Here is a 16783-nt window from a genome sequence, read left to right on the forward strand (position 1 = left end):
CCTTTTTGGACGCAATAATTCCTCAAGTTTCATCTGCCTTGCTGCAGCTATTGAACTCTGGAACCCCCACCTGATGGTGTTTGCATTTGTGACCATGTTAGGCTTAGATGTTAACTAAGGTCTGTTTCTGAATAACCACATGTAGTGGTTGTTTGTTTTGGGTATCAACTGTCACTAAGTATTAAGTAATATTCTGCCTTGTTTTCTTGATGCTTTTTTTTTACTATTTCGCTTATCTAGCGCATGCAATAGCCTTCTTTGTTAGTTTTTCTTGTTTTTTTTGTATTAACTACTGTGCTGAAGTTTTGCTATTCCTTCTTTTTTATTATATGCTATTATATGCTTCTGTCAGAGAGGCTGGCGTAATCTGTAATGCCCACTATCCTTCCTTCTAACAGTGCACTGAAGGGATATTCACGCTCCAATCAAATAAACGTGTATATAGAAGAAAGCAAGACAAATTACACGTCGTATACTTAACGGCTCTGATCCAAACCCACAAGCAAAGCAAGCGAATAGAGGTTGTAACCGGTTTAGCCCGCATAACGTTTCATCTTGTTTGTTTGTTTTTCCTTCAACACTAGGCACATATCCACCCTGAGGAATTGGCCAAGAAATCTTAGTTTAAAATTTAGAAGTTAATTCGAACAATGTTGAATCACAACAAAATTAATAAAAAGGATATCTTAGGTAATATATCAAATAAATAATGCAATTGCATCACTATGCGATGTCGCTAGTAGACGAGACTGTCGTATTAATCTGATCAGATAAATTTCGAATACATTTGTTAGATTTTAGTGTATTTTTATTTACGAATAGTTGAAGTCACGATTAAAACGGTGTACGTTTAGTAGCTTGGATGAAATTACAAACCGCATTAAAAGCGTCCCTGTGGCAATATCCCAAACCGGAGGCACCGAAGCTTAGCACAATTTCTGTAGTTAAATTTAAGCCTATCATTGAAAGCAGATTAATGAGATCTTTTTTTCAAATAATTGATTATCCGCGACATGACAAAAATAATGTTCAATATTTTCTATTTCTTCGCAGAACTGATAGAGGGGCGATATCGCCAGACCGGCGTTGTGTAGGTATAGGTTTAATGGGGGCACACGGCATCGAAATCTGGCGATCGTAATTTCTGATTGTCGGGATTGGCTCCATTGAGACTTCCATGGGAATTTTAGGTGCTGATATTCCGTCCACGTTGTTACTGATTCCATCCTATTTGTGCGAATTGCTAGTTTTCTATATCTGATTGCTTCTATATATTCTACTACTGGAAGTACGTTAATTATTGGGCCATCCAGCGATGCTCGCGCTAAGGAATCGGCCACTTCATTTAATTTTGACCCACGGTGACCAGGATCCTACAATAATTTTAGGTACTTAATCTGAGGTGGAAATAACGAGCGTAACATCTCTAGAGCTCGTGAGTTATGTGAAGCTGTAAGAGCTGCGCATACCGAAAGGGAGTCTCTTGGTATGAGCGCACTGTGCTCGTGCGACGGGAGTTTTCGCAGCGCCATAATATTAGCCATGAGGTCAGCTTCGAAGACAGCAGTGAAACCTGGTAACCTCACAGGGAATGATCATCCAAGCGACGGTGAGACAATTCCTACGCTTGTTCTTTCATTATTCACGGAAGCATCTGTGGATATTATGTTACCTGGTTGTGCTAGATTGTGCAGGTCTCCCTCTACTTTGTGCGCCGCCTGACCTAATCGTAATGCTCCGGCCGCCTGTGAGTTTAAATAAATAAATAAATAAATAGCACAGAGGGTGTTGAAGAACGATTCGTCTTTTGAACAACAACAAAAAAAATTCACACAGCACAGGTTGATGATAATGTTCTGGACTGTAATTCGGCTGATGAGTATCATGATCTTTCTTCGCGTGCCCATTATTATACAATGTCGCGACAGCGTGTTTGTTCCAACTCGAATTTATGGCCTCCTTTGCCGTTCAGCACATATACTGCTTTGTTATGATCGCTTCTTTTTCGTCATTTACCTGTGCCTGTAAAAAATACGGTTCTATCGATCTATTCCATTATCTAAACATCTCGTGCTTATCTCAACCACTGACAAGTTATACATCAACGTGCTTTTAATACTATAGCCGGGTGCTACTTGAGAAGACGTCTGGGCGGGGTGCCCAGACGACCGAAGCGCGGCAGCCGATCGCCACCACGGCTAATAAAATAGTCCCGCTTATGCACTCGGTGTTCTACGAAGGCGGGGTGACCGGACGCTCGGCTTATGACGTCATCCTGAATGCGCGCCTATTGGTGCAGGCTTGTACGCATTCACCTTTGCAGAGAAAATACCGCAGACTTGTAAAATTCTATCCGACTATGTTGCCTCTATATGATGTGCACTTTGCAGGAGTCTTGCTATGTGACTATCTCGACAATCGTTCACAATGTACTGAGTAGCTTTTCTACACTCTTGTTGCGGCAGACGCAGTCCTCAGACTTGTGTCTCAGTTTCGTGAAATCTTCCTGCACCTTTCGAAATCGAACAGCACTGAATCGCCATAATACATGCGGTAGCGTTCCTATCGCTATGACCACACAAGAAACCGCCTTTCGTTTCATCGCTAAAAGTATGCACGGGACGCCGGCCCAAGAATATTTAAACCCGGGATAATCACGTAGAAATAAACTAAGTAGATGGAACGCACGCAATTCCATCCTTAGGAACACGCAATTCCATCCTTAGGTTCCAAGTACTTGCCCCAATCTGGCTTTAGTACAATACTTTTCATAGTGGTGACCAACTGAAACAGATATGAGCAACCGGCGCAACAAGCAGTCATTGTTCAAAATGGGTATTTAAAACAAGCAAGAATAGAGTAGGAGTTCCAGCGCAGGGAGTCATGATGGGGATTTATCACAAGAGCGGTTCCATAAGACAAGCTTTACGCACTGAAAAACCTCAAAATGAAAGGTTAGGGATAGTACCCGTTATTTTCATGTACATCTCAGCTTTCACTGAGTGAGCTTTTTTTCTGCCTGTAATTCCAGAATGAATGACTTTCGGAGATATTTGTTGGGTGACATGTTTCAAACAATTATAAATTACAAAAAAAAACAGAGTGTACAGTGAATGCCACAGTTGTAAAATGCGTTTTTTTTTTATGACCAAGAAGATGAAGTAACAAACTTATTAACATTTTTTTTCTGTGCGTATCTGGTTCTGGTGTCATTGTCGCCTCGCTGGCAAGTTGCACCGTGCCAATATTTGCCAAACTATTTGCGCGTCAATGTGCCGATGCGACGAAGAAACGAACGTACAAGTGAAAAGTACGCTTAATATGATAAAATGCCGCCACAAAATGTATCAGCCACATGTCTCTCCGCCCCTATGCAGCGGATGTCGCCATGTTTTATCACGTAATGACGAGCAGAATGGTAGCTTCAGCCGAATTCCGCTTCCTGTGTTTACAAAGACAGCACACAGCGTTAAGCCGGTGCGGCATTCCGCTGTTTCAGCGCCTTCACCAACAACAAATGACTGTCTAACTGCATGAAACTTCAGTCTATGCTTCGAAAAACGAAAATTGTCGCATATGCATCCTCGCGAGCTGAATACGATTTGTCCAACAGTGCAACTACCGTCGCACAATGAGCATACCGGAATGCCACGCTAAAAGTTATTTTCCAATGCGCTTTGGTACGTACTTTTAGCCGCTGTATGTAACAACAATTCCGATCATGAATTCGCTGCCCACTTTTTTAGGGGCGAAGCTCCTTAAGGCGGCACCCGTTCGTCTCTCGTAGTAGTGCGTAACCAGTCGTAACGCTAGTACCAGATCTTGACCTCCAAGGTGGTGTCGGTGGGAGATTTTTCCTGTGCGTTGTTGAACAATAAAAAATTCGCAGCGTGCGCGTTAACTAAAAGCCGAATTCTTCTGTCTCTCATTCCCCATTAGCAGCCATTGGCATGTTCCAGTAGGAAACGTTAGTAGAAGTAGAAGTGTAAGTGTTAGCTAAAAGCCGACTTCTTCTGTCTCTTATTCCCATTAGCAGCCATTGTTTACCTCCAAGGTAGTGCCTGGTGAGATTTCTCCTGTGCGTGATTAAACAATAAAAATTTTGTTCAAAACGCCGTTGATTGATGAAATAAACCAACGAAAGACTCCAGATGTTTTCTAAACGCAAAACGAAAGAACGCCAGATGGTTCTAAAGCAAAACGAAAAGACGCCAGCTGCTTAACGAAAGACGCCAGATGTTTTCTAAAGGAATGGTTTTCTAAACAATGAAAATTCACAGCGTACATGTAAAATTAAAGTGAGCTGCAAGTTGTCATAACTCATCGAACATTTAGTATAAACGCGCCCGATCTCACGTCGGTGATGATGTACTGGGCAGAATTCACGGAAGATTCACGGTTTACCGATGAACCTCCGCAGCTTCGCCCACTCATCATCATTCACTCCGTGGATATGCTGTGATTTTTTTCCTATCGTTTAGAACGGTTCGGAAGCCACACGTTGTCATGTTTCTGGTTCATTAATGTTCTGATGCGAGGGCAATACATTAATCTCGCATACAAGGAAATCTTAGGGTATTAATTCACTACATAATCATACAAGAAGCAATGTGCGCAGTGCTAATGGTCTGGAGGCAACGAAAAAGAAAATAGATAAAAGTGTTAAAAATGTCTTTTTATCCCCGCTTTAATTCCCCACGCTTAGTAGCATACCAGCGATTTCAATACGCCAGCTGAATTCTCTACCTTTCAATAAAGAGTTCGGTCCCTGTGTTGCTGTAGGCAGGATTATTATGAAATGCGTATAAAATGCCTTTAATTATCCTGAGCCGTTTTAATATGAATGAAAAGAATGCGTGCAACACCATCACCGAGGGCAGAACTTGCACAGCTCACGCTTCAATAGTAAGTGCGTAATATAGGCAGTTCTTTCTGGCATATCCGTCGTAAAAACAAAGAATGGTGAAGATATTGATTGAAGGCGTGTGCTAACGTTGAAAAAAATGCGGTACTTCGAACATTATCGCTGTACAGCATTGCTCTGCGCCCTCTCGTCTACGGTGGCGTCGATCATTGCAAACATCCCTATCCAGCGTCCCGGCAGTTGACACGTCAGCGTAAGGCATCTCGGTGAGGCATTGGCAGAGACGCGGGTCGAGATTAGCGCTCAGTTATATGCGTTCAAGTCGTGTGAACGCACGGGAAGGCATGTGTCCCTGAAAACGACCCCCTGGGCTTGCTTCCTGAATATAGACCGCGCTCTGCGTCGTCTTATTGTTTTCGTGTAGCTTAATCCTGCTGACGGTGTTGGTTCCGTGCCAGAGCTGGAGTCTATTCCAGAGGTCTACCTGCGAGTACTAATAGCCGTGAAGGACAAGCTAAAATACGTGTGCGGCAAATACCTGCCGCGCGAATACTATTCGTGGCAATAAGACACAACCAAGTGTGCCTACCAACGCGAGCATGCAACAAAGATGCTACACTAAAGTATAAATCAGGAAACAAAACACAACATACACAGGACAATCCACTCTTATATCCGACGGGCGTGTGGAAGGCCTTTAAATCGATAGTCAAACTACAAGGTCAAGATCGAGCTGCTACACGGACGATATCAAAGGCTGTCCAATCAAGTATGTCGAGCCAACGAAGCACCCTACAACTCTATTGCGTATCAGTGTGTAGCAGTAGTAATAATAAACGTTTATTTCGTAAAAAAGTTTTTGAAGGGTCAGTGGTTGGGGCCTTCAATTCGGGGCTCCATTGTCCTTTGAGGCTGGCTCGGCTTGGTCAAGGAACGCCAGCTGGCTCTCCCTTTCCGAGCCAGCAAGCTAGGCCTACCTCTGCCTGTATCTGGGAGATTGCCGGAGTTTGGGGGAATTAGCGTTCGGCGGCCTCAACTTGCATTCCCACGTGATATGGGCAAGGGCAGGTTGCTCTCCCTACCACGGGCAGATGTCTTCATGTTGTGTGGGGCTTATGTGGCGTCGTCTGCAAACATTTGCACATGTTTCTGTGTGCAGTCGGCGCCATTCCCGAGCCAGTTGCCCTTTAGGGTCTTGATGACGCTTGCCACATTTCTGGCGGTCGTGTCGTTGGTTTTAGAAGGTGTCACGTGTGTTGATGCGAGGTTCATCGGTTCGTCGGCACTCGGATCGTAAATGCGCGAGCTAGCCGATTCGCCCTTTCGTTTTCCTCCAGACCCGTGTCGCATGATCTTAAGTCATGTTTCACAATATCGCATGATCTTAAGTCATCTTGCACAATTTTAAAAGTCGCCTTGGGGATGTGTACAACCTTGAAAAAGAAAATAGGAGCTATTTACCACTTATAGCATCATTAATTTGAAGAATTCCGCTATGCCAGTAATGAAAAATAGACTTTACTCAGCTAGATTATTTTACTTATTGTGCCCGGAAAACGCGGTAATGAAGATTTCGACTAACTATGCAGTCAAACATGCTATAAAATTCCCTGTAAGTGAGTGAAATCTACTGCTGTAGCAATGCTGAAACTACACAACCACATATGAGTAACTTGCGCGGCAAAAAAAGGATGAGTTGTCTTTAAGTATATAATAGCGTCTTTAAGAAATACTAACGAATTTGATTGCAACGTATCTATATAAATCACGAACGAATGCTTTTTAAAATAAGTGGTGTTTTTTTAGATGTTATTATTGGATATTGAAGTGCAAGATATAGTAAAATTAGCATGCGTCTTCGTATGTATGACGAGCAAATCCATTGCCATGCTCGCAGCGCAATTGATAAATAGGCACATTGACTGCTAAACAGGTCTCCATAACAAGTCGTAGATCTATTGCGCAAAACGCTCTAGAGGTGAAGCACCAGCCACTACGTAGAGGAGCCTCCCTGGTTTCTTGGCTGCGGTCATAAAGTGACTTCATAAGTCGCGTTTTCCAAGCACCGCCCTCCCCCTCCTTTACTAGTCTAGGAACTATACGGCATCTGCAGCCGCCAACGCGCAACGCGTAGCGAACGTTCCACCGACGGGGTCATTGATCAGACGAAGGGACGGAAGAAGCAGCAGCTGAAGGGAGCGTCGGACGCCCTTGGCAAGTCCTTGCCGGGCATCGTTATACTCCTGAGAGCCCACTGCTCTTGTATACTATTCCCGGATTGCGCGCTCGTCGTGGCTGTAGACAGAAAGAAAAAAGACAAATAGACACCGCTTCGCACTGGGCCCCCACCTCCGCCACCAGTCGCACCACCGACCGACTGGCGCAGTTCCAGAAGGGTGTGCAGCGGCGTGGTCTATCTTGGTCCCCGAGGCGAAACCGGGCAGGCTGCTCACTGTGGTGCACGCGGCACGTCTTCCGCAGCCCCTTCCTGCAGATCCTTGGGGCGCATCCGCTCCTGTTCTAAACAAAGAAACTCTACGGCTCGGGAAGCGTCAGAGAGGAACCAGATAATGAGGAACAAGACGACGAAAGCACAGGTGGTGTTTGCTGAGTGTAAAATTTGTTGCGTGGTCAGCGCGTGCGACACGAGCAGAATAACCACAAACCGTTGATGGTAAAACAAAAGACACGCAACCGTGTGTCATCTGAGTGGCTTGCAACACAAGTATGCGTTTTTGGTGGCTAAAGCGCGCAGTAAACTGATTTAACATGCAGAGCACGCGACCCTACGGGTAACCGCGTTATTATTGAAATTCACCTAAACACAGTGGTGGCCTGGCAGCAATGTTGTCACATTCAGTACCAGGTCATTCATGGGAGCGGTGTTTTGATGTAGGCGAATTGCAGAAGCGCTCCTACGGCCGAACTTCACAGTGAAGCCACTAGCACGGCGTGCTCCACAATATTGCAGCTTTGGCACGTACAGCCGAAGAATTCGTAGTTAATTTCTTTTCAGGATGGGAGGATGTCAAGACAACTTCTTTAGAATGCGGTGCTTTTTTGTTCATTTATTTTCGCAGCAACCGACAAGCATTGCTTTGTGGTGTTTCACTGCTGGTATTTCTGGCTTTCGGATACGACAAAGTGGCATGTGTTTACAATCATCGTTCCTTATGCCGCGACGTAGACGAACCATTTCGTTGTCGCATACTGTTGCAAAGCACAAGCACTTTGTCACAAACGCTTGAAAACCTGTAAATACGTTAGCGGGTGGAAATTTGGTTTAGTGATGGTTGTAGTTCCTGTTGTTTAGCATAGTAAAAAAAATACCTACCTGTTCGCAGATTACCGCAATTGGCTAAAGTAATATACGGAAAGTGTATGGAGAGCAGCTCCTGTTTACCGCGAGATCTTACCTCCCTCTCACATAATTGGTCTAAAATACCGATATCGGTGACACCACTGCCGATATTTGGACCAATGTTTGTGTTAGGATGCAATTAGAAATACATTTGCAGAATTAATTAATATTTCATTCTCAAATAAAGTTCACGAGGGATGCGATGCGGGCTTGTTTTTTTCTTTGTAGCGCACATAAAAGACGGGACAAAATAAAGGCACATCTAGACACACAGGGCGCTATTCTTGAAGTTCGGTTGTGCTATGGGATATAAGTTAAATCTGAACTGCAAATGTTTAAACGCAAACTGAGAAAAATAGTAAGGGGACATGTTTTAAGTATTAAGCAGGATTATGCTCGAATGATTACATTGCAGTCAACAAATGAAGCGAGACGGGCTTGTGCTTGTTAACCTCATGGTCGTTCATTTGACTGGATGTGTTTACCTCTACCCAATCAATGACTGCGCAGCTCATGTAGCGTACAATGTGTCTTCATGTACCACAAAACGAATACCCATCTTGAGAGTTTCTGTAAACGCCCAGCTGCTCATGTGGTAACGGTTGATGGGACTAGTTTCAGCTGCTTAGTGTAAGTATTAACTATGGGATGCAAAGCCTGTGGTTTTCTTTTTGTTGCTTCAGACAACGACATGGCGGACGCGTCCCCGTGGAACCTTACTGTGTACCGTCGTAGTTCGGGGACTCACCACGAGATGTCTCCGTCCCAGGCCCAGTAGACGGCGAACAGGAGGACCGCCACAGAAGTCAATGTGACGGAGGCTTTCAAGAAGGCGGCCATTGCTGGGCTCGGGCCTTGCACCGTTGGCACTTGTGCCGGCGTTGCTTGCCAAAAACTTGCTTTCGTATACTCCGCTGCAGTGATAGGACTCCAATGGCGGCGTCGGCGGGCGTCGGGTAGGAAACAGTGCTACAAGGAAGCACAGTCCAGTCTCGTTGGCTATGCGCGATTCCATAGAGGTTGTAGAACATTAGACGTCCTTTTGAATTAGGGTTTCATTTGGAGGGCGTTCATGGACCCTGTTGAGAAATAGCTCACATCTGCCGAAAGCACAGTAGTAGGGCTTCAATAACAGTTTCCTATGAGGTCCAGTTTCGTGAGTTTACATTTCACGTCCTTCTCGAATATCCACGTCCAGCGCTGCAGACAAGTGAGAAATACGCTCCTTGATAATCGATGCACCTTGAACCTGTTCAGTAGAACTCACGCAACCAAGCGCAACTTCTCAGTTTCATGCTCTTGCTCTTTCTTGGCAACCTTCTTATAAAATAATTCCCTTTGATGATGAAGTGATGTGCGTACTGTCCAGAAAGTGTTATTTGTTCGATCCTTCAAGTCTCAGGAGCGTCAAAGAATTGAAAAGTCGATAGCACCGAAGAACGCTGGTGTGCGCAAAATCCTGGGACTCTTCACTGTGCTACACAACACTTAGTCCTTGTTGTTCTGAGTTCCCGTAAAAGGGATACTTCCCGGTATACAGTGGATGTCAGTCAGCTTCGAAGGAGTTCCTGAAGAAAAAGACGTCATAGTTCGCCGTATCTGTGGTTCTGGCATATCGGGCCGTCGCAGTGACAGCGGCTTGGCGTCGTGCACTCGTGACCGTTTCTGATCGACGCTTATGTTGCCTAGGGAAGGTGCGGAAACTCGTAAAAGCCGGCGCACAGAAGTTCGCGCATGATTTACAGCTCTCAGGCGAGGTTACTCCGTCCCCGTTGCGCACGAGATGTGGAAGAACCTGCCTGTCGACTGAGGACGCGAGTCCGATATTTTATACGCAGAAGGCAATCGCCCAAGTATACGAGTGTAGCGAAAAACACCTTGAATTTAGCGAACCCGTTGATATGTACTCGCTACATCTACATAATGATGCTACAAAGTGTCCCAGAAATATATTACGTGCTTTTTCGCATTAGTTGAGCTGTGCCAGCTTTCCGATCAAGTGCATACATACTCACGCGGGGTCCACATAGCGGTGTCTTGAAAAAGAAAGGAAAACTAGCGAAGAAAGGGAAACTAGAAAAAGAAAGGAAAAGTAGCGAAGAATCTACCGTCATTGCTTTCTCACCACAAAAGGTTGGTGCGCTTGCCGACTGCTTAACAGCGCTAACAACGACCTCCCTAGGGTGAAACCTTTTCCTTGCGCCTAACAAGATATCATTTGCATTTTAACGGGCCCTTTGATCGAGGGATGTTGAGTGTCGAGCGCGACATATGCAGGATGAGCCCATACGGAATTAGCTTTTGGCGTTGGAGCATGAGGAAGTGAATAATATAGGCGAAAATAATTTTCGGGGATATTTTTGAGCAGCTGAATTCGAGCGACAATGCTGGGCTGTTTCAGGTGCAGATGTCAACTGTTTCGCATGCGCCACAATTATACTGGATAGACTAGTTATGGGATGACCTGGGAGCATACAGTCTTTGAAACCTTGCAATTTGGGATTCTGATGTGACAGTCTATAACAGCGGTCTTCAAGTGACATCAGCTAGCGGGCCGCAGTCACGAAATTTAGTCCCACAAGGGCCGGGACAATGAAGATGGTGAAAACAGAGGGGGGGGGGGGTGGTAGAGAGAGAGAGAGAGAGAGAAAGCTTGAACAAAATGTCATTGCCATTTGAGAGAACACTTTTGCATATGCCATACATGGGTAATTTCAGGACATGATGTGACGTCAGTTTTCCAAGAACATATCGATACTGATTTCCACAATGACTAAAATCTGGACGCCGATTCTGAAATATAGAGTTTTCGTTACACGGAGATGTATCAAGTCATAGTGAACGAATGGGGTGCCTCACGGCCCTGTTTTGAATATCTTCTAACGCAAAGCTTAAACATTTTTGATGCGGTTTTCATGCTATACTGCCGTATTCTAATATAGGCCTCACGATAGTCTTATAAGCAGTCAATTTCCCCGAGTGGGAAGCCGTCGGTAGTTCTGTTCGTAGAAATCCGGGTTGTTTAAATGATTTGGCGTAAACGTTATGCATAGGTAGTTTCCACTTCAGTGATTTTGTTAATGTTATACCTGGATGCTTTACTGAGTCAACTCGTTCCACGCAGTCGTTCACTGATTTGTATGTAAAGTATGAGGATTAATTTTTACGAGTTACGATCATATGTACACATGGTTTTCTTCGTGTTAATTTGCATGCCCCATTTTCTCCCCCAAGTGCTCATATTTTCTAAACACTTATTAAATTTATCTGATGATCGATTGTTTTAGCAGGTTTGTAAATGACGCAGTCATCCGCAGAAAGCCTTATTTTTGCCCTGGGATCCATATATGAATAGATGTCGCTTATATACACTAAAAATAGAGTTCACCGCAAAATATATCGCTGCGCGATCACAGAAAACAAACAAACAAACAAACAAACGGCTACATGGTATAATTTTGCATTGCTTACATAAACAAACTTAGAACGATAACTGAGGTAGGCTTCAATCCTTATGATAATTATGAAATTAATTCCTAGGGAATAAAGTTTGTACATTGGTAAATTTTGTAGAACGCGGTCGAAAGCCTTGGAAAAATCTATAAAAATTTACTATTAAAGTGATCATGTAACATCCCTTCGGTAGCGCCCTCTTGACCTTCGGGGTACAGATAAATAAATAAATAAATAAATAAATAAATAAATAAATAGGCACCTGTGAAGCGGTTGCAGCTAAACGCGTGATCAAGGAGGCTACAGCGCGTGCCTTTACTTGCATCCTGTGAGCATGTTTATGTTTCGGGCTATCTGTAGCGAACGCGTACTTAAAGGAAACGACAACCGACCTAACGTCGAGAACACAAGCATGTCGTCGCGGGGAGTGGTTCACGCATTACTCTGTCGACTATATGAGTGGTGGGCTTTCGTGCGTCAGGTTCGTTAGCCGCATAAGCCTAGCGGCGCGACGACGATGCCGTTTAACATGGCTGGCAGCTGTATCGGAGGCAATCTAATGCTGTTCTTCGTGCACCCACGTAATGTGTAGAGGCTTGCTGACAGCTCGACCTTGTCTTAAGCCGTGACCCTGAGATGACGTATGGCGGTCGTCACTCCAAGGGCTAGCAAAGCGATCGTCACGTAAGCCATGCAAACGACCCTTGATGTGAATAGTGCTGGTAGAGAAGCGAGCAGTAAGGAATTATAGGGATGATATAAGGCGGGAACACGCACCACAAAATAAGCAACGCAAAAACAAACAAACAAACAAACAGACAAAAAGATCAAGGGAAGTAAACTACGCCTCTGATATCTTCTTTAGCGTCCTGTTATTTTTTGAAGAAGAAGGAGATGCTTAATGAATAAGAAGGAGGAAAGTTTGGTCTGGTAAGCGGGTTTCTAGCCCTTTCAGCCATGGAATTTTCAATTACGTCGGATTATTTTTTTTTGTGCGTGTTCTCCTAATACTTAGGACCTCAGAAGGCCACAAACAAAAAATTCGGCAGATCCCACGTATAGTGCGAATCGATGTTATGCGAAGCATGCGCAGTAAGGTGACTGTGTCGCACTTTTTCACATTGAGCGAAACTTTACGGAATGACGCTAGAGAACACACACATATCTTGAAGAGTCGCACACGTGTTATATAACCAGTTGTTTACAGTTGCTTAACGATGCCAACAGCAACATAGGTATTACCAACACCAGACGCAGTAAGATGATATGTAGTGCTTATATTCGTCAATACTGGATAGCGCGAATGTGAACAGGGCAATGAAGGAGCACAGATGCACAGGACAGGCGCTACTCAGAAAAGTGTCCCTAGATATAGGGACACTTTTCTGCGCAACGTATGTGCAGGCGCACTGCACATACGTTACAGTCACATTTGCAGTTGTTAGAGTTGCGGTATAGTTGTTATGCTTAACATATCCGTTATGACGGAGAACGCACGCAAGTTTCACAAACCCGTGTGCAGGTGTGGAGGGTGTTCTTGGCAGTTCTTGAATGAGGTCATCATCACCGTGATCACTGAGCACCAGCAGCTGGACAGGACTTGTTATCGGATCCGTTCGTGATCGTGGCTAGGAACGGTCTAAGTGTAGTGAAGTGCAAGGTATAGTACCTAGTGCAAGCTTTTACGAAGAAATGATCTATGATGCCCCCTGTCCTGGACGTGGCACTGAGGTCTTCTGATGCCCTGTCCACATCCAAGCCGTCTTTGATGCCGTCTGAGAACCGAGCGTTGTTGGGTATTGATAAATCAATGCTGAAGTCACCGGCAATCATGAGCGACATGGTCCTCTCGGCAGAGTTATTGTAGGAAGCATTGACCCCAGATTTTGCGTAATCCACGTGGGTCGACGTTGCGGACCACATGGACGAGTGGATGGTAGCTCAGCGTCTTCCAGGGGTGCTCTTTCTTCAGCGGCCTAGCTTTCCTTGCGTCGGCCGCTGTGGTGCAGTGGTTACGGTGCTTGGCTGCTGACCGGAAGGTCGCGGGTTCGATCCCGGCCCCGGCGGTCGCATTTCGGTGCAGGCGAAATGCTAGAGGCCCTTGTCATGTGCGATGTCAGTGCATGTTAAAGAATACCAGATGGTCAAAATTTGCGGATCCCTTCACTACGGGTCTCTCATGATCATATCGCGGTTTTGGGACGTAAAACTCCAACAATTGCTATTATTATCACTTTCGTTCGGTGTCATTGTGTATATTCGCGGTTACAGCGTAGGCTATGTTATCACCTGTGGCACATACCCGCATAACATGAACTCTGGTATGCGGGTTTGTGTCACACGTGACTGAGGGAAAGGATTTTATGACGTACGCGACAGGTATTGTGCGTTATTCATGTCATCACCAGTGAATCGTGTTCATCATACACCAATCCTATGCTATGCAAATTTTGGTATATTACAATCTATGGAGACGACCGCGAGAGCGCCCAGACGTAGCCGGCTAGATAGATAGATAGATAGATAGATTGATAGATAGATACGTAGATAGAAACGCCCAAAGTGCCTGAGGTTCGCTAAGAAATGCTTCGCATTTAAAATTGAGCCAGTGGTGCAAGCATTTACGGATTTGCAAAGCTGGTGTCGAATTAGGTCATCAGGGCTCAGTGGTTGCGAAATGAGAAAAATGACTTTATTCCTGGTGTTGTTTTCAAGACTGTGCCTGCGGACTGATATTTGAGGCGATATCCGAATATACCAGTGCACAAGTTGAGATCCACACAGAAGTATGTTTGCGAAAGTACGGTACTTTTTCCAGCTTCAGCGGCACCCACGACTTTGGTCAAGCTTCTTCTTCTTCTTAGCGGCTCCCAGCTCCGCGAAAATGCCGCAATGGCGACGTTGATCGCAGTGGGGATCCTTGAAGAAGTATTCCCCCAAGTATTAGCAGTTTTGGCTTTGTTTCCGAAGTGCTAGGGGAAATTTTGTGCGGTATCGTCACTTGACGACGCCAGAACCGAAAGAACTAGCCTGCTACTCCTCGCGGGGGTAAGGGGAAAAGGGAGAGAAAGAGGGAGGTATGATGATAGGTGACCATGGTATGGCACAATGAGTCACTCTACACTCTGTCCTGAGCGGGGACGTGTACTACGCGCGAAAGTTCTTATATTGTAGCACATGCTGTAAAGACGAGCATCTAAACCTGTCGCGCCTAGCAACATTAATGGACCCTTTAAGCTGCTCTGGGCGTGGTCTACCTGTTCCCAAGCACCAAAAGCTTCTCCTTTGGAAAGGGTCGGGAGTCCAGACGATCTATGACGTACTTAAGTGACAGTCTTTCGGTCGCATATTGAGGGCACACGCACAGGATATGGTGAATGGTCTCTGACGTGTGACACACACTGTAGTTAGGTTTTTACTCCTGTCCAACCTTGCAAAGGTATGGTAGCATATATGCAACACCCAGCCGCAATCCATGCAGTAGTGTTTCCCGGTCTCTTAGCCTGAATGGAAGCCGAGAAGCATGACCAGAACCAGCTCTACAAAGGCGGTAGTGGCGATGGTCAGGATCATTCCATAATGGTGTGATAGAGGTTTTCATAGACCTAGAAAGCGAGGCGTTGATGTCATATCAGACAAAGTGAATTGACATGACTTTGCCGCTAGTGTGCGTCAGGTTTTTGTAATGTTTTAAGATCTTCCGACTTCCTATGCGGCTGAAGCTGGCGCATGAATTACAAAGCGGAATTGTCTTAGATCTGGAATTCTCTTAGATCTTGGGTGCCTTTTGTAGAGTTCGATGACGCTTTATAGTAAAGCTAGGAGTCCACCCGAAACGCATTTTCGTTATTCAGTACATCTACACAAAACTCGCATTTTTTTACAGCTTGTTGGCACACCGTGTTCACATTCTGTTCGTGTGTTGAGGTTAAACTGAAACTCTGATAGTAAATCGAACACGAGGTGCAGTTTAACCTTTCCGGGTTTTGGCGGCGGCACGCGCACTCGCCATGGTAGGATTGGAAGGTATGGGAAATATTTTCCTAGGGTTTCTTTCAAAGACACGTTTAGCATGTAATGACTTCTTCACATTTGGCAAATCTGTCAGTTTGGGCACATTGTGCGTCGCGCTCATTATTAATAAACGAGTAGTTTGTTCAATAAGCTCAAGTTTCAGACTGGAGCAGATTGCCTTTGCCACGAGACACGTGGAGAAGGAATGAAATTCAATTAAAGGCTTTTAGCAGGGCTTCGTGGAAGTCTACACGAACTCTGGAAAGTTGTTGTCCGCCACCCAACGGTTGTGGAATTCGGGCATCTCTGGCTTCTTGAGTCAAACATTTCTTAAAATGCTCAGCAGGTTCAGTCGTGTGAACGACAGATTCAAAGAATGTTTAAAGAAAAAGCTTAAAATACTGATAAATTTAATCAGTTTTGACGTTTTCCATTTGATAGAATTGTACAGAAGAACGTGTCACTTTACAGAGTAGATTGAGGCAATACAGAACAGCATCGTTTCTTTCTTACATCTTAGTTTGTAATCCGCATACATAAATACGCAAGTTGGAGCGATGTCGAGGCATACTTCTCAATATTTCTGCAAACATAATTCACTCTTCATCTTTTCCGTTTAAGCGTAGCATTCTGAATTTATTTACTGCAGTAATATATGGCATATTTCTGTAGCGTTGTCATTAGAGTATTCTAACTTACGCTTTAACAAATTAACTGGCGGAGCTGCAACTAGGATGCAAAAGGAGTTTGTGTTTTAAGTGACCTTGACATTGACCTTGTATGCCTAACCTTCGCGGGACAGGTGGAATATAGTGTCCCCTAGTAGGCGAAAGGTAACGTCAAGATCGTTATACTTACGACTGAGGCAAGAGTGTGAGGGAGAGTAGCCTTTGTTCAATGACACGTAAAATGAAAAAAAAAGAACCACGAACTTCTAAAGAAGCAAAGAATAAGTTGATGTGAAATCGCTCAGAAAGTCAAGGTGCGGTTTCTATTCTGGCCACCGGTGTTTGTGCGGCGCACACGCTTCGACCTGTGGGGTCCTACAGTGTTTCCTCGCAGGGCACATGCAGTGCCAAGGTCGAGGGAGG

The 16783-nt window shown here is 44.8% G+C and overlaps 1 protein-coding gene across 1 annotated transcript in view; it reads right to left on the reverse strand.

Moving 5' to 3' along the window:
* The window catches only part of LOC119383926 (arginine kinase), an 87480-nt gene that overhangs the window by 70468 nt on the left and 229 nt on the right, over window positions 1-16783 (reverse strand). The window lies entirely within an intron of this gene.

This window comes from Rhipicephalus sanguineus, chromosome 2, assembly GCF_013339695.2.
Source record: "Rhipicephalus sanguineus isolate Rsan-2018 chromosome 2, BIME_Rsan_1.4, whole genome shotgun sequence".
Classification (NCBI taxonomy): Eukaryota; Metazoa; Arthropoda; class Arachnida; order Ixodida; family Ixodidae; genus Rhipicephalus; species Rhipicephalus sanguineus.